The following is a 20,431-nucleotide window of genomic DNA, read 5'->3' as shown; positions in this document are numbered from 1 at the left end:
TCATTTTTACCAATATTTCGATACTATTTCATGTAGTATCACAATATGTGATTTGGCCTTCAAATCTCAGAATGTCGCATAATATTGCATTTTAAGCAAGTTTTCTTGCATTTTGTTTCGAACGAAAAATAATCGAATTTAGCAATATTTTGACGTTTATTATCTCCTTTTCCTTTATGTGATTTAAACAAAATATCATCGAATTAGGCAATATTTTGCCGTTTTTTAACGTTTTTGTGAATTTTCAGTTTATTGTTATTAATTCATTAAATATACGATAAAAATGATGCAAACACATAATTGATTAGATAATAACCTTAAATACTTAATTTTCAATCATCTATTTGTTTCTCGTTAAAATACTGAGTAAGATATTGAAAAGGGGAGAAGTTCGGTTTTTATTGCATATATCGACGTTTCAGCCGGATTAGAGCGGTTTTACGTGTACATTTTCCATCGGTAATATAAACGGAAAATCAGGAACATTTTAGTTAATTCCATTGGTTTTTATCATTTGTATTGGAAACAACATTGTCATATGTCTTTTCTTGGATCTAAATAATACGAAACCTCGCTCTATGATTTGAAGTTAAAATCCTCAAATATGGTAAAATAGTGACTTTTTTCACGTTTTTCATGTAGTTTGATATTACGTAAATATATTCATTTTTACCAATATTTCGATACTATTTCATGTAGTATCACGATATGTGAGTTGGCCTTCAAATCTCAGAATTTCGCATAATATTGCATTTTAAGCAAGTTTTTTTGCATTTTGTTTCGTACGAAAAATCATCGAAAATAGCAATATTTTGACGTTTATTATCTCATTTTCCTTTATGTGATTTCAACAAAATATCATCGAATTAGGCAATAATTTTGCCGTTTTTCCACGTTTTTGTGAATTTTCAGTTTATTGTTATTAATTCATTAAATATACGATAAAAATGATGCAAACACATAATTGATTAGATAATAACCTTAAATACTTAATTTTCAATCATCTATTTGTTTCTCGTTAAAATACTGAGTAAGATATTGAAAAGGGGAGAAGTTCGGTTTTTTTGCATATATCGACGTTTCAACCGGATTAGAGCGGTTTTACGTGTATATCTTCCATCGGTAATATAAACGGAAAATCAGGAACATTTTAGTTAATTCCATTGGTTTTTATCATTTGTATTGGAAACAACATTGTCATATGTCATTTCTTGAATCTAAATAATACGAAACCTCGCTCTATGATTTGAAGTTAAAATCCTCAAATATGGTAAAATAGTGACTTTTTTCACGTTTTTAATGTAGTTTGATATTACGTAAATATATTCATTTTTACCAATATTTCGATACTATTTCATGTAGTATCACAATATGTGATTTGGCCTTCAAATCTTAGAATTTCGCATAATATTGCATTTTAAGCAAGTTTTCTTGCATTTTGTTTCGAACGAAAAATCATCGAATTTAGCAATATTTTGACGTTTATTATCTCCTTTTCCTTTATGTGATTTAAACAAAATATCATCGAATTAGGCAGTATTTTGCCGTTTTTTAACGTTTTTGTGAATTTTCAGTTTATTGTTATTAATTCATTAAATATACGATAAAAATGATGCAAACACATAATTGATTAGATAATAACCTTAAATACTTCATTTTCAATCATCTATTTGTTTCTCGTTAAAATACTGAGTAAGATATTGAAAAGGGGAGAAGTTCGGTTTTTATTGCATATATCGACGTTTCAGCCGGATTAGAGCGGTTTTACGTGTACATTTTCCATCGGTAATATAAACGGAAAATCAGGAACATTTTAGTTAATTCCATTGGTTTTTATCATTTGTATTGGAAACAACATTGTCATATGTCTTTTCTTGGATCTAAATAATACGAAACCTCGCTCTATGATTTGAAGTTAAAATCCTCAAATATGGTAAAATAGTGACTTTTCACGTTTTTCATGTAGTTTGATATTACGTAAATATATTCATTTTTACCAATATTTCGATACTATTTCATGTAGTATCACGATATGTCAGTTGGCGTTCAAATCTCAGAATTTCGCATAATATTGCATTTTAAGCAAGTTTTTTTGCATTTTGTTTCGTACGAAAAATCATCGAATTTAGCAATATTTTCACGTTTATTACCTCCTTTTCTTTTATGTGATTTAAACAAAATGTCATCGAATTAGGCAATATTTTGCCGTTTTTTCACGTTTTTGTGAAATTTCAGTTTATTGTTATTAATTCATTAAATATACGATAAAAATGATGCAAACACATAATTCATTAGATAATAACCTTAAATACTTCATTTTCAATCATCTATTTGTTTCTCGTTAAAATACTGAGTAAGATATTGAAAAGGGGAGCAGTTCGGTTTTTATTGCATATATCGACGTTTCAGCCGGATTAGAGCGGTTTTACGTGTACATCTTCCATCGGTAATATAAACGGAAAATCAGGAACATTTTAGTTAATTCCATTGGTTTTTATCATTTGTATTGGAAACAACATTGTCATATGTCTTTTCTTGGATCTAAATAATACGAAACCTCGCTCTATGATTTGAAGTTAAAATCCTCAAATATGGTATAATAGTGACTTTTTTCACGTTTTTAATGTAGTTTGATATTACGTATATATATTCATTTTTACCAATATTTCGATACTATTTCATGTAGTATCACAATATGTGATTTGGCCTTCAAATCTTAGAATTTCGCATAATATTGCATTTTAAGCAAGTTTTCTTGCATTTTGTTTCGAACGAAAAATCATCGAATTTAGCAATATTTTGACGTTTATTATCTCCTTTTCCTTTATGTGATTTAAACAAAATATCATCGAATTAGGCAGTATTTTGCCGTTTTTTAACGTTTTTGTGAATTTTCAGTTTATTGTTATTAATTCATTAAATATACGATAAAAATGATGCAAACACATAATTGATTAGATAATAACCTTAAATACTTCATTTTCAATCATCTATTTGTTTCTCGTTAAAATACTGAGTAAGATATTGAAAAGGGGAGAAGTTCGGTTTTTATTGCATATATCGACGTTTCAGCCGGATTAGAGCGGTTTTACGTGTACATTTTCCATCGGTAATATAAACGGAAAATCAGGAACATTTTAGTTAATTCCATTGGTTTTTATCATTTGTATTGGAAACAACATTGTCATATGTCTTTTCTTGGATCTAAATAATACGAAACCTCGCTCTATGATTTGAAGTTAAAATCCTCAAATATGGTAAAATAGTGACTTTTCACGTTTTTCATGTAGTTTGATATTACGTAAATATATTCATTTTTACCAATATTTCGATACTATTTCATGTAGTATCACGATATGTCAGTTGGCGTTCAAATCTCAGAATTTCGCATAATATTGCATTTTAAGCAAGTTTTTTTGCATTTTGTTTCGTACGAAAAATCATCGAATTTAGCAATATTTTCACGTTTATTACCTCCTTTTCTTTTATGTGATTTAAACAAAATGTCATCGAATTAGGCAATATTTTGCCGTTTTTTCACGTTTTTGTGAAATTTCAGTTTATTGTTATTAATTCATTAAATATACGATAAAAATGATGCAAACACATAATTCATTAGATAATAACCTTAAATACTTCATTTTCAATCATCTATTTGTTTCTCGTTAAAATACTGAGTAAGATATTGAAAAGGGGAGAAGTTCGGTTTATATTGCATGTATCGACGTTTCAGCAGGATTAGAGCGGCTTTACGTGTACATCTTCCATCGGTAATATAAACGGATAATCAGGAACATTTTAGTTATTACTAATGAAAACACATTGATTTTTATCATTTTTATTGGAAACAACATTGTCATATGTCTTTTCTTGGATCTAAATAAAACGAAACCTCGCTCTATGATTTGAAGTTAAAATCCTCAAATATGATAAAATAGTGACTTTTTCACGTTAATCATTTAGTTTGATATTACGTAAATATATTCATTTTTACCAATATTTCGATACTATTTCATGTAGTATCACAATATGTGATTTGGCCTTCAAATCTTAGAATTTCGCATAATATTGCATTTTAAGCAAGTTTTCTTGCATTTTGTTTCGAACGAAAAATCATCGAATTTAGCAATATTTTGACGTTTATTATCTCCTTTTCCTTTATGTGATTTAAACAAAATATCATCGAATTAGGCAGTATTTTGCCGTTTTTTAACGTTTTTGTGAATTTTCAGTTTATTGTTATTAATTCATTAAATATACGATAAAAATGATGCAAACACATAATTGATTAGATAATAACCTTAAATACTTCATTTTCAATCATCTATTTGTTTCTCGTTAAAATACTGAGTAAGATATTGAAAAGGGGAGAAGTTCGGTTTTTATTGCATATATCGACGTTTCAGCCGGATTAGAGCGGTTTTACGTGTACATTTTCCATCGGTAATATAAACGGAAAATCAGGAACATTTTAGTTAATTCCATTGGTTTTTATCATTTGTATTGGAAACAACATTGTCATATGTCTTTTCTTGGATCTAAATAATACGAAACCTCGCTCTATGATTTGAAGTTAAAATCCTCAAATATGGTATAATAGTGACTTTTTTCACGTTTTTAATGTAGTTTGATATTACGTATATATATTCATTTTTACCAATATTTCGATACTATTTCATGTAGTATCACGATATGTGATTTGGCCTTCAAATCTTAGAATTTCGCATAATATTGCATTTTAAGCAAGTTTTCTTGCATTTTGTTTCGTACGAAAAATCATCGAATTTAGCAATATTTTTACGTTTATCATCCCCTTTTCCTTTATGTGATTTAGACAAAATATCAACGAATTAGGCAATATTTTGCCGTTTTTCCACTTTTTTGTGAATTTTCAGTTTATTGTTAATAATTCATTAAATATACGATAAAAATGATGCAAACACATAATTGATTAGAAATTAACCTTAAATACTTCATTTTCAATCAACCATTTGTTTCTCATTAAAATACTGAGTAGGATATTGAAAAGGGGAGAAGTTCGGTTTATATTGCATGTATCGACGTTTCAGCAGGATTAGAGCGGCTTTACGTGTACATCTTCCATCGGTAATATAAACGGATAATCAGGAACATTTTAGTTATTACTAATGAAAACACATTGATTTTTATCATTTTTATTGGAAACAACATTGTCATGTCTTTTCTTGGATCTAAATAAAACGAAACCTCGCTCTATGATTTGAAGTTAAAATCCTCAAATATGATAAAATAGTGACTTTTTCACGTTAATCATTTAGTTTGATATTACGTAAATATATTCATTTTTACCAATATTTCGATACTATTTCATGTAGTATCACAATATGTGATTTGGCCTTCAAATCTCAGAATGTCGCATAATATTGCATTTTAAGCAAGTTTTCTTGCATTTTGTTTCGAACGAAAAATAATCGAATTTAGCAATATTTTGACGTTTATTATCTCCTTTTCCTTTATGTGATTTAAACAAAATATCATCGAATTAGGCAATATTTTGCCGTTTTTTAACGTTTTTGTGAATTTTCAGTTTATTGTTATTAATTCATTAAATATACGATAAAAATGATGCAAACACATAATTGATTAGATAATAACCTTAAATACTTAATTTTCAATCATCTATTTGTTTCTCGTTAAAATACTGAGTAAGATATTGAAAAGGGGAGAAGTTCGGTTTTTATTGCATATATCGACGTTTCAGCCGGATTAGAGCGGTTTTACGTGTACATTTTCCATCGGTAATATAAACGGAAAATCAGGAACATTTTAGTTAATTCCATTGGTTTTTATCATTTGTATTGGAAACAACATTGTCATATGTCTTTTCTTGGATCTAAATAATACGAAACCTCGCTCTATGATTTGAAGTTAAAATCCTCAAATATGGTAAAATAGTGACTTTTTTCACGTTTTTCATGTAGTTTGATATTACGTAAATATATTCATTTTTACCAATATTTCGATACTATTTCATGTAGTATCACGATATGTGAGTTGGCCTTCAAATCTCAGAATTTCGCATAATATTGCATTTTAAGCAAGTTTTTTTGCATTTTGTTTCGTACGAAAAATCATCGAAAATAGCAATATTTTGACGTTTATTATCTCATTTTCCTTTATGTGATTTCAACAAAATATCATCGAATTAGGCAATAATTTTGCCGTTTTTCCACGTTTTTGTGAATTTTCAGTTTATTGTTATTAATTCATTAAATATACGATAAAAATGATGCAAACACATAATTGATTAGATAATAACCTTAAATACTTAATTTTCAATCATCTATTTGTTTCTCGTTAAAATACTGAGTAAGATATTGAAAAGGGGAGAAGTTCGGTTTTTTTGCATATATCGACGTTTCAACCGGATTAGAGCGGTTTTACGTGTATATCTTCCATCGGTAATATAAACGGAAAATCAGGAACATTTTAGTTAATTCCATTGGTTTTTATCATTTGTATTGGAAACAACATTGTCATATGTCATTTCTTGAATCTAAATAATACGAAACCTCGCTCTATGATTTGAAGTTAAAATCCTCAAATATGGTAAAATAGTGACTTTTTTCACGTTTTTAATGTAGTTTGATATTACGTAAATATATTCATTTTTACCAATATTTCGATACTATTTCATGTAGTATCACAATATGTGATTTGGCCTTCAAATCTTAGAATTTCGCATAATATTGCATTTTAAGCAAGTTTTCTTGCATTTTGTTTCGAACGAAAAATCATCGAATTTAGCAATATTTTGACGTTTATTATCTCCTTTTCCTTTATGTGATTTAAACAAAATATCATCGAATTAGGCAGTATTTTGCCGTTTTTTAACGTTTTTGTGAATTTTCAGTTTATTGTTATTAATTCATTAAATATACGATAAAAATGATGCAAACACATAATTGATTAGATAATAACCTTAAATACTTCATTTTCAATCATCTATTTGTTTCTCGTTAAAATACTGAGTAAGATATTGAAAAGGGGAGAAGTTCGGTTTTTATTGCATATATCGACGTTTCAGCCGGATTAGAGCGGTTTTACGTGTACATTTTCCATCGGTAATATAAACGGAAAATCAGGAACATTTTAGTTAATTCCATTGGTTTTTATCATTTGTATTGGAAACAACATTGTCATATGTCTTTTCTTGGATCTAAATAATACGAAACCTCGCTCTATGATTTTAAGTTAAAATCCTCAAATATGGTAAAATAGTGACTTTTCACGTTTTTCATGTAGTTTGATATTACGTAAATATATTCATTTTTACCAATATTTCGATACTATTTCATGTAGTATCACGATATGTCAGTTGGCGTTCAAATCTCAGAATTTCGCATAATATTGCATTTTAAGCAAGTTTTTTTGCATTTTGTTTCGTACGAAAAATCATCGAATTTAGCAATATTTTCACGTTTATTACCTCCTTTTCTTTTATGTGATTTAAACAAAATGTCATCGAATTAGGCAATATTTTGCCGTTTTTTCACGTTTTTGTGAAATTTCAGTTTATTGTTATTAATTCATTAAATATACGATAAAAATGATGCAAACACATAATTCATTAGATAATAACCTTAAATACTTCATTTTCAATCATCTATTTGTTTCTCGTTAAAATACTGAGTAAGATATTGAAAAGGGGAGCAGTTCGGTTTTTATTGCATATATCGACGTTTCAGCCGGATTAGAGCGGTTTTACGTGTACATCTTCCATCGGTAATATAAACGGAAAATCAGGAACATTTTAGTTAATTCCATTGGTTTTTATCATTTGTATTGGAAACAACATTGTCATATGTCTTTTCTTGGATCTAAATAATACGAAACCTCGCTCTATGATTTGAAGTTAAAATCCTCAAATATGGTATAATAGTGACTTTTTTCACGTTTTTAATGTAGTTTGATATTACGTATATATATTCATTTTTACCAATATTTCGATACTATTTCATGTAGTATCACAATATGTGATTTGGCCTTCAAATCTTAGAATTTCGCATAATATTGCATTTTAAGCAAGTTTTCTTGCATTTTGTTTCGAACGAAAAATCATCGAATTTAGCAATATTTTGACGTTTATTATCTCCTTTTCCTTTATGTGATTTAAACAAAATATCATCGAATTAGGCAGTATTTTGCCGTTTTTTAACGTTTTTGTGAATTTTCAGTTTATTGTTATTAATTCATTAAATATACGATAAAAATGATGCAAACACATAATTGATTAGATAATAACCTTAAATACTTCATTTTCAATCATCTATTTGTTTCTCGTTAAAATACTGAGTAAGATATTGAAAAGGGGAGAAGTTCGGTTTTTATTGCATATATCGACGTTTCAGCCGGATTAGAGCGGTTTTACGTGTACATTTTCCATCGGTAATATAAACGGAAAATCAGGAACATTTTAGTTAATTCCATTGGTTTTTATCATTTGTATTGGAAACAACATTGTCATATGTCTTTTCTTGGATCTAAATAATACGAAACCTCGCTCTATGATTTGAAGTTAAAATCCTCAAATATGGTAAAATAGTGACTTTTCACGTTTTTCATGTAGTTTGATATTACGTAAATATATTCATTTTTACCAATATTTCGATACTATTTCATGTAGTATCACGATATGTCAGTTGGCGTTCAAATCTCAGAATTTCGCATAATATTGCATTTTAAGCAAGTTTTTTTGCATTTTGTTTCGTACGAAAAATCATCGAATTTAGCAATATTTTCACGTTTATTACCTCCTTTTCTTTTATGTGATTTAAACAAAATGTCATCGAATTAGGCAATATTTTGCCGTTTTTTCACGTTTTTGTGAAATTTCAGTTTATTGTTATTAATTCATTAAATATACGATAAAAATGATGCAAACACATAATTCATTAGATAATAACCTTAAATACTTCATTTTCAATCATCTATTTGTTTCTCGTTAAAATACTGAGTAAGATATTGAAAAGGGGAGAAGTTCGGTTTATATTGCATGTATCGACGTTTCAGCAGGATTAGAGCGGCTTTACGTGTACATCTTCCATCGGTAATATAAACGGATAATCAGGAACATTTTAGTTATTACTAATGAAAACACATTGATTTTTATCATTTTTATTGGAAACAACATTGTCATATGTCTTTTCTTGGATCTAAATAAAACGAAACCTCGCTCTATGATTTGAAGTTAAAATCCTCAAATATGATAAAATAGTGACTTTTTCACGTTAATCATTTAGTTTGATATTACGTAAATATATTCATTTTTACCAATATTTCGATACTATTTCATGTAGTATCACAATATGTGATTTGGCCTTCAAATCTTAGAATTTCGCATAATATTGCATTTTAAGCAAGTTTTCTTGCATTTTGTTTCGAACGAAAAATCATCGAATTTAGCAATATTTTGACGTTTATTATCTCCTTTTCCTTTATGTGATTTAAACAAAATATCATCGAATTAGGCAGTATTTTGCCGTTTTTTAACGTTTTTGTGAATTTTCAGTTTATTGTTATTAATTCATTAAATATACGATAAAAATGATGCAAACACATAATTGATTAGATAATAACCTTAAATACTTCATTTTCAATCATCTATTTGTTTCTCGTTAAAATACTGAGTAAGATATTGAAAAGGGGAGAAGTTCGGTTTTTATTGCATATATCGACGTTTCAGCCGGATTAGAGCGGTTTTACGTGTACATTTTCCATCGGTAATATAAACGGAAAATCAGGAACATTTTAGTTAATTCCATTGGTTTTTATCATTTGTATTGGAAACAACATTGTCATATGTCTTTTCTTGGATCTAAATAATACGAAACCTCGCTCTATGATTTGAAGTTAAAATCCTCAAATATGGTAAAATAGTGACTTTTCACGTTTTTCATGTAGTTTGATATTACGTAAATATATTCATTTTTACCAATATTTCGATACTATTTCATGTAGTATCACGATATGTCAGTTGGCGTTCAAATCTCAGAATTTCGCATAATATTGCATTTTAAGCAAGTTTTTTTGCATTTTGTTTCGTACGAAAAATCATCGAATTTAGCAATATTTTGACGTTTATTACCTCCTTTTCTTTTATGTGATTTAAACAAAATGTCATCGAATTAGGCAATATTTTGCCGTTTTTTCACGTTTTTGTGAAATTTCAGTTTATTGTTATTAATTCATTAAATATACGATAAAAATGATGCAAACACATAATTCATTAGATAATAACCTTAAATACTTCATTTTCAATCATCTATTTGTTTCTCGTTAAAATACTGAGTAAGATATTGAAAAGGGGAGCAGTTCGGTTTTTATTGCATATATCGACGTTTCAGCCGGATTAGAGCGGTTTTACGTGTACATCTTCCATCGGTAATATAAACGGAAAATCAGGAACATTTTAGTTAATTCCATTGGTTTTTATCATTTGTATTGGAAACAACATTGTCATATGTCTTTTCTTGGATCTAAATAATACGAAACCTCGCTCTATGATTTGAAGTTAAAATCCTCAAATATGGTATAATAGTGACTTTTTTCACGTTTTTAATGTAGTTTGATATTACGTATATATATTCATTTTTACCAATATTTCGATACTATTTCATGTAGTATCACGATATGTGATTTGGCCTTCAAATCTTAGAATTTCGCATAATATTGCATTTTAAGCAAGTTTTCTTGCATTTTGTTTCGTACGAAAAATCATCGAATTTAGCAATATTTTTACGTTTATCATCCCCTTTTCCTTTATGTGATTTAGACAAAATATCAACGAATTAGGCAATATTTTGCCGTTTTCTACTTTTTTGTGAATTTTCAGTTTATTGTTAATAATTCATTAAATATACGATAAAAATGATGCAAACACATAATTGATTAGAAATTAACCTTAAATACTTCATTTTCAATCAACCATTAGTTTCTCATTAGAATACTGAGTAGGATATTGAAAAGGGGAGAAGTTCGGTTTATATTGCATGTATCGACGTTTCAGCAGGATTAGAGCGGCTTTACGTGTACATCTTCCATCGGTAATATAAACGGATAATCAGGAACATTTTAGTTATTACTAATGAAAACACATTGATTTTTATCATTTTTATTGGAAACAACATTGTCATATGTCTTTTCTTGGATCTAAATAAAACGAAACCTCGCTCTATGATTTGAAGTTAAAATCCTCAAATATGATAAAATAGTGACTTTTTCACGTTAATCATTTAGTTTGATATTACGTAAATATATTCATTTTTATCAATATTTCGATACTATTTCATGTAGTATCACAATATGTGATTTGGCCTTCAAATCTCAGAATGTCGCATAATATTGCATTTTAAGCAAGTTTTCTTGCATTTTGTTTCGAACGAAAAGTCATCGAATTTAGCAATATTTTGACGTTTATTATCTCCTTTTCCTTTATGTGATTTAAACAAAATATCATCGAATTAGGCAATATTTTGCCGTTTTTTAACGTTTTTGTGAATTTTCAGTTTATTGTTATTAATTCATTAAATATACGATAAAAATGATGCAAACACATAATTGATTAGATAATAACCTTAAATACTTCATTTTCAATCATCTATTTGTTTCTCGTTAAAATACTGAGTAAGATATTGAAAAGGGGAGAAGTTCGGTTTTTATTGCATATATCGACGTTTCAGCCGGATTAGAGCGGTTTTACGTGTACATTTTCCATCGGTAATATAAACGGAAAATCAGGAACATTTTAGTTAATTCCATTGGTTTTTATCATTTGTATTGAAAACAACATTGTCATATGTCTTTTCTTGGATCTAAATAATACGAAACCTCGCTCTATGATTTGAAGTTAAAATCCTCAAATATGGTAAAATAGTGACTTTTTTCACGTTTTTCATGTAGTTTGATATTACGTAAATATATTCATTTTTACCAATATTTCGATACTATTTCATGTACTATCACGATATGTCAGTTGGCCTTCAAATCTCAGAATTTCGCATAATATTGCATTTTAAGCAAGTTTTTTTGCGTTTTGTTTCGTACGAAAAATCATCGAATATAGCAATATTTTGACGTTTATTATCTCCTTTTCCTTTATGTGATTTAAACAAAATATCATCGAATTAGGCAATATTTTGCCGTTTTTCCACGTTTTTGTGAATTTTCAGTTTATTGTTATTAATTCATTAAATATACGATAAAAATGATGCAAACACATAATTGATTAGATAATAACCTTAAATACTTCATTTTCAATCATCTATTTGTTTCTCGTTAAAATACTGAGTAAGATATTGAAAAGGGGGGAAGTTCGGTTTTTATTGCATATATCGACGTTTCAGCCGGATTAGAGCGGTTTTACGTGTACATCTTCATTCGGTAAAATAAACGGAAAATCAGGAACATTTTAGTTAATTCTATTGGTTTTTATCATTTGTATTGGAAACAACATTGTCATATGTCTTTTCTTGGATCTAAATAATACGAAACCTCGCTCTATGATTTGAAGTTAAAATCCTCAAATATGGTAAAATAGTGACTTTTTTCACGTTTTTCATGTAGTTTGATATTACGTAAATATATTCATTTTTACCAATATTTCGATACTATTTCATGTAGTATCACGATATGTGAGTTGGCCTTCAAATCTCAGAATTTCGCATAATATTGCATTTTAAGCAAGTTTTTTTGCATTTTGTTTCGTACGAAAAATCATCGAATATAGCAATATTTTGACGTTTATTATCTCATTTTCCTTTATGTGATTTCAACAAAATATCATCGAATTAGGCAATAATTTTGCCGTTTTTCCACGTTTTTGTGAATTTTCAGTTTATTGTTATTAATTCATTAAATATACGATAAAAATTATGCAAACACATAATTGATTAGATAATAACCTTAAATACTTCATTTTCAATCATCTATTTGTTTCTCGTTAAAATACTGAGTAAGATATTGAAAAGGGGAGAAGTTCGGTTTTTAGTGCATATATCGACGTTTCAGCCGGATTAGAGCGGTTTTACGTGTATATCTTCCATCGGTAATATAAACGGAAAATCAGGAACATTTTAGTTAATTCCATTGGTTTTTATCATTTGTATTGGAAACAACATTGTCATATGTCTTTTCTTGGATCTAAATAATACGAAACCTCGCTCTATGATTTGAAGTTAAAATCCTCAAATATGGTATAATAGTGACATTTTTCACGTTTTTAATGTAGTTTGATATTACGTATATATATTCATTTTTACCAATATTTCGATACTATTTCATGTAGTATCACGATATGTGATTTGGCCTTCAAATCTTAGAATTTCGCATAATATTGCATTTTAAGCAAGTTTTCTTGCATTTTGTTTCGTACGAAAAATCATCGAATTTAGCAATATTTTTACGTTTATCATCCCCTTTTCCTTTATGTGTTTTAGACAAAATATCAAGGAATTAGGCAATATTTTGCCGTTTTTCCACTTTTTTGTGAATTTTCAGTTTATTGTTAATAATTCATTAAATATACGATAAAAATGATGCAAACACATAATTGATTAGAAATTAACCTTAAATACTTCATTTTCAATCAACCATTAGTTTCTCATTAGAATACTGAGTAGGATATTGAAAAGGGGAGAAGTTCGGTTTATATTGCATGTATCGACGTTTCAGCAGGATTAGAGCGGCTTTACGTGTACATCTTCCATCGGTAATATAAACGGATAATCAGGAACATTTTAGTTATTACTAATGAAAACACATTGATTTTTATCATTTTTATTGGAAACAACATTGTCATATGTCTTTTCTTGGATCTAAATAAAACGAAACCTCGCTCTATGATTTGAAGTTAAAATCCTCAAATATGATAAAATAATGACTTTTTCACGTTAATCATTTAGTTTGATATTACGTAAATATATTCATTTTTACCAATATTTCGATACTATTTCATGTAGTATCACAATATGTGATTTGGCCTTCAAATCTCAGAATGTCGCATAATATTGCATTTTAAGCAAGTTTTCTTGCATTTTGTTTCGAACGAAAAATCATCGAATTTAGCAATATTTTGACGTTTATTATCTCCTTTTCCTTTATGTGATTTAAACAAAATATCATCGAATTAGGCAATATTTTGCCGTTTTTTAACGTTTTTGTGAATTTTCAGTTTATTGTTATTAATTCATTAAATATACGATAAAAATGATGCAAACACATAATTGATTAGATAATAACCTTAAATACTTCATTTTCAATCATCTATTTGTTTCTCGTTAAAATACTGAGTAAGATATTGAAAAGGGGAGAAGTTCGGTTTTTATTGCATATATCGACGTTTCAGCCGGATTAGAGCGGTTTTACGTGTACATTTTCCATCGGTAATATAAACGGAAAATCAGGAACATTTTAGTTAATTCCATTGGTTTTTATCATTTGTATTGAAAACAACATTGTCATATGTCTTTTCTTGGATCTAAATAATACGAAACCTCGCTCTATGATTTGAAGTTAAAATCCTCAAATATGGTAAAATAGTGACTTTTTTCACGTTTTTCATGTAGTTTGATATTACGTAAATATATTCATTTTTACCAATATTTCGATACTATTTCATGTACTATCACGATATGTCAGTTGGCCTTCAAATCTCAGAATTTCGCATAATATTGCATTTTAAGCAAGTTTTTTTGCGTTTTGTTTCGTACGAAAAATCATCGAATATAGCAATATTTTGACGTTTATTATCTCCTTTTCCTTTATGTGATTTAAACAAAATATCATCGAATTAGGCAATATTTTGCCGTTTTTCCACGTTTTTGTGAATTTTCAGTTTATTGTTATTAATTCATTAAATATACGATAAAAATGATGCAAACACATAATTGATTAGATAATAACCTTAAATACTTCATTTTCAATCATCTATTTGTTTCTCGTTAAAATACTGAGTAAGATATTGAAAAGGGGGGAAGTTCGGTTTTTATTGCATATATCGACGTTTCAGCCGGATTAGAGCGGTTTTACGTGTACATCTTCATTCGGTAAAATAAACGGAAAATCAGGAACATTTTAGTTAATTCCATTGGTTTTTATCATTTGTATTGGAAACAACATTGTCATATGTCTTTTCTTGGATCTAAATAATACGAAACCTCGCTCTATGATTTGAAGTTAAAATCCTCAAATATGGTAAAATAGTGACTTTTTTCACGTTTTTCATGTAGTTTGATATTACGTAAATATATTCATTTTTACCAATATTTCGATACTATTTCATGTAGTATCACGATATGTGAGTTGGCCTTCAAATCTCAGAATTTCGCATAATATTGCATTTTAAGCAAGTTTTTTTGCATTTTGTTTCGTACGAAAAATCATCGAATATAGCAATATTTTGACGTTTATTATCTCATTTTCCTTTATGTGATTTCAACAAAATATCATCGAATTAGGCAATAATTTTGCCGTTTTTCCACGTTTTTGTGAATTTTCAGTTTATTGTTATTAATTCATTAAATATACGATAAAAATGATGCAAACACATAATTTATTAGATAATAACCTTAAATACTTCATTTTCAATCATCTATTTGTTTCTCGTTAAAATACTGAGTAAGATATTGAAAAGGGGAGAAGTTCGGTTTTTTTGCATATATCGACGTTTCAACCGGATTAGAGCGGTTTTACGTGTATATCTTCCATCGGTAATATAAACGGAAAATCAGGAACATTTTAGTTAATTCCATTGGTTTTTATCATTTGTATTGGAAACAACATTGTCATATGTCATTTCTTGAATCTAAATAATACGAAACCTCGCTCTATGATTTGAAGTTAAAATCCTCAAATATGGTAAAATAGTGACTTTTTTCACGTTTTTAATGTAGTTTGATATTACGTAAATATATTCATTTTTACCAATATTTCGATACTATTTCATGTAGTATCACAATATGTGATTTGGCCTTCAAATCTTAGAATTTCGCATAATATTGCATTTTAAGCAAGTTTTCTTGCATTTTGTTTCGAACGAAAAATCATCGAATTTAGCAATATTTTGACGTTTATTATCTCCTTTTCCTTTATGTGATTTAAACAAAATATCATCGAATTAGGCAGTATTTTGCCGTTTTTTAACGTTTTTGTGAATTTTCAGTTTATTGTTATTAATTCATTAAATATACGATAAAAATGATGCAAACACATAATTGATTAGATAATAACCTTAAATACTTCATTTTCAATCATCTATTTGTTTCTCGTTAAAATACTGAGTAAGATATTGAAAAGGGGAGAAGTTCGGTTTTTATTGCATATATCGACGTTTCAGCCGGATTAGAGCGGTTTTACGTGTACATTTTCCATCGGTAATATAAACGGAAAATCAGGAACATTTTAGTTAATTCCATTGGTTTTTATCATTTGTATTGGAAACAACATTGTCATATGTCTTTTCTTGGATCTAAATAATACGAAACCTCGCTCTATGATTTTAAGTTAAAATCCTCAAATATGGTAAAATAGTGACTTTTCACGTTTTTCATGTAGTTTGATATTACGTAAATATATTCATTTTTACCAATATTTCGATACTATTTCATGTAGTATCACGATATGTCAGTTGGCGTTCAAATCTCAGAATTTCGCATAATATTGCATTTTAAGCAAGTTTTTTTGCATTTTGTTTCGTACGAAAAATCATCGAATTTAGCAATATTTTCACGTTTATTACCTCCTTTTCTTTTATGTGATTTAAACAAAATGTCATCGAATTAGGCAATATTTTGCCGTTTTTCACGTTTTTGTGAAATTTCAGTTTATTGTTATTAATTCATTAAATATACGATAAAAATGATGCAAACACATAATTCATTAGATAATAACCTTAAATACTTCATTTTCAATCATCTATTTGTTTCTCGTTAAAATACTGAGTAAGATATTGAAAAGGGGAGCAGTTCGGTTTTTATTGCATATATCGACGTTTCAGCCGGATTAGAGCGGTTTTACGTGTACATCTTCCATCGGTAATATAAACGGAAAATCAGGAACATTTTAGTTAATTCCATTGGTTTTTATCATTTGTATTAGAAACAACATTGTCATATGTCTTTTCTTGGATCTAAATAATACGAAACCTCGCTCTATGATTTGAAGTTAAAATCCTCAAATATGGTATAATAGTGACTTTTTCACGTTTTTAATGTAGTTTGATATTACGTATATATATTCATTTTTACCAATATTTCGATACTATTTCATGTAGTATCACAATATGTGATTTGGCCTTCAAATCTTAGAATTTCGCATAATATTGCATTTTAAGCAAGTTTTCTTGCATTTTGTTTCGAACGAAAAATCATCGAATTTAGCAATATTTTGACGTTTATTATCTCCTTTTCCTTTATGTGATTTAAACAAAATATCATCGAATTAGGCAGTATTTTGCCGTTTTTTAACGTTTTTGTGAATTTTCAGTTTATTGTTATTAATTCATTAAATATACGATAAAAATGATGCAAACACATAATTGATTAGATAATAACCTTAAATACTTCATTTTCAATCATCTATTTGTTTCTCGTTAAAATACTGAGTAAGATATTGAAAAGGGGAGAAGTTCGGTTTTTATTGCATATATCGACGTTTCAGCCGGATTAGAGCGGTTTTACGTGTACATTTTCCATCGGTAATATAAACGGAAAATCAGGAACATTTTAGTTAATTCCATTGGTTTTTATCATTTGTATTGGAAACAACATTGTCATATGTCTTTTCTTGGATCTAAATAATACGAAACCTCGCTCTATGATTTGAAGTTAAAATCCTCAAATATGGTAAAATAGTGACTTTTCACGTTTTTCATGTAGTTTGATATTACGTAAATATATTCATTTTTACCAATATTTCGATACTATTTCATGTAGTATCACGATATGTCAGTTGGCGTTCAAATCTCAGAATTTCGCATAATATTGCATTTTAAGCAAGTTTTTTTGCATTTTGTTTCGTACGAAAAATCATCGAATTTAGCAATATTTTCACGTTTATTACCTCCTTTTCTTTTATGTGATTTAAACAAAATGTCATCGAATTAGGCAATATTTTGCCGTTTTTTCACGTTTTTGTGAAATTTCAGTTTATTGTTATTAATTCATTAAATATACGATAAAAATGATGCAAACACATAATTCATTAGATAATAACCTTAAATACTTCATTTTCAATCATCTATTTGTTTCTCGTTAAAATACTGAGTAAGATATTGAAAAGGGGAGCAGTTCGGTTTTTATTGCATATATCGACGTTTCAGCCGGATTAGAGCGGTTTTACGTGTACATCTTCCATCGGTAATATAAACGGAAAATCAGGAACATTTTAGTTAATTCCATTGGTTTTTATCATTTGTATTGGAAACAACATTGTCATATGTCTTTTCTTGGATCTAAATAATACGAAACCTCGCTCTATGATTTGAAGTTAAAATCCTCAAATATGGTATAATAGTGACTTTTTTCACGTTTTTAATGTAGTTTGATATTACGTATATATATTCATTTTTACCAATATTTCGATACTATTTCATGTAGTATCACGATATGTGATTTGGCCTTCAAATCTTAGAATTTCGCATAATATTGCATTTTAAGCAAGTTTTCTTGCATTTTGTTTCGTACGAAAAATCATCGAATTTAGCAATATTTTTACGTTTATCATCCCCTTTTCCTTTATGTGATTTAGACAAAATATCAACGAATTAGGCAATATTTTGCCGTTTTTCCACTTTTTTGTGAATTTTCAGTTTATTGTTAATAATTCATTAAATATACGATAAAAATGATGCAAACACATAATTGATTAGAAATTAAACTTAAATACTTCATTTTCAATCAACCATTAGTTTCTCATTAGAATACTGAGTAGGATATTGAAAAGGGGAGAAGTTCGGTTTATATTGCATGTATCGACGTTTCAGCAGGATTAGAGCGGCTTTACGTGTACATCTTCCATCGGTAATATAAACGGATAATCAGGAACATTTTAGTTATTACTAATGAAAACACATTGATTTTTATCATTTTTATTGGAAACAACATTGTCATATGTCTTTTCTTGGATCTAAATAAAACGAAACCTCGCTCTATGATTTGAAGTTAAAATCCTCAAATATGATAAAATAGTGACTTTTTCACGTTAATCATTTAGTTTGATATTACGTAAATATATTCATTTTTACCAATATTTCGATACTATTTCATGTAGTATCACAATATGTGATTTGGCCTTCAAATCTTAGAATTTCGCATAATATTGCATTTTAAGCAAGTTTTCTTGCATTTTGTTTCGAACGAAAAATCATCGAATTTAGCAATATTTTGACGTTTATTATCTCCTTTTCCTTTATGTGATTTAAACAAAATATCATCGAATTAGGCAGTATTTTGCCGTTTTTTAACGTTTTTGTGAATTTTCAGTTTATTGTTATTAATTCATTAAATATACGATAAAAATGATGCAAACACATAATTGATTAGATAATAACCTTAAATACTTCATTTTCAATCATCTATTTGTTTCTCGTTAAAATACTGAGTAAGATATTGAAAAGGGGAGAAGTTCGGTTTTTATTGCATATATCGACGTTTCAGCCGGATTAGAGCGGTTTTACGTGTACATTTTCCATCGGTAATATAAACGGAAAATCAGGAACATTTTAGTTAATTCCATTGGTTTTTATCATTTGTATTGGAAACAACATTGTCATATGTCTTTTCTTGGATCTAAATAATACGAAACCTCGCTCTATGATTTGAAGTTAAAATCCTCAAATATGGTAAAATAGTGACTTTTCACGTTTTTCATGTAGTTTGATATTACGTAAATATATTCATTTTTACCAATATTTCGATACTATTTCATGTAGTATCACGATATGTCAGTTGGCGTTCAAATCTCAGAATTTCGCATAATATTGCATTTTAAGCAAGTTTTTTTGCATTTTGTTTCGTACGAAAAATCATCGAATTAGCAATATTTTGACGTTTATTACCTCCTTTTCTTTTATGTGATTTAAACAAAATGTCATCGAATTAGGCAATATTTTGCCGTTTTTTCACGTTTTTGTGAATTTCAGTTTATTGTTATTAATTCATTAAATATACGATAAAAATGATGCAAACACATAATTCATTAGATAATAACCTTAAATACTTCATTTTCAATCATCTATTTGTTTCTCGTTAAAATACTGAGTAAGATATTGAAAAGGGGAGCAGTTCGGTTTTTATTGCATATATCGACGTTTCAGCCGGATTAGAGCGGTTTTACGTGTACATCTTCCATCGGTAATATAAACGGAAAATCAGGAACATTTTAGTTAATTCCATTG

Source organism: Procambarus clarkii, chromosome 57 (genome assembly GCF_040958095.1).
Source record: "Procambarus clarkii isolate CNS0578487 chromosome 57, FALCON_Pclarkii_2.0, whole genome shotgun sequence".
NCBI lineage: Eukaryota > Metazoa > Arthropoda > Malacostraca > Decapoda > Cambaridae > Procambarus > Procambarus clarkii.
This window is presented reverse-complemented; position numbering follows the sequence as displayed.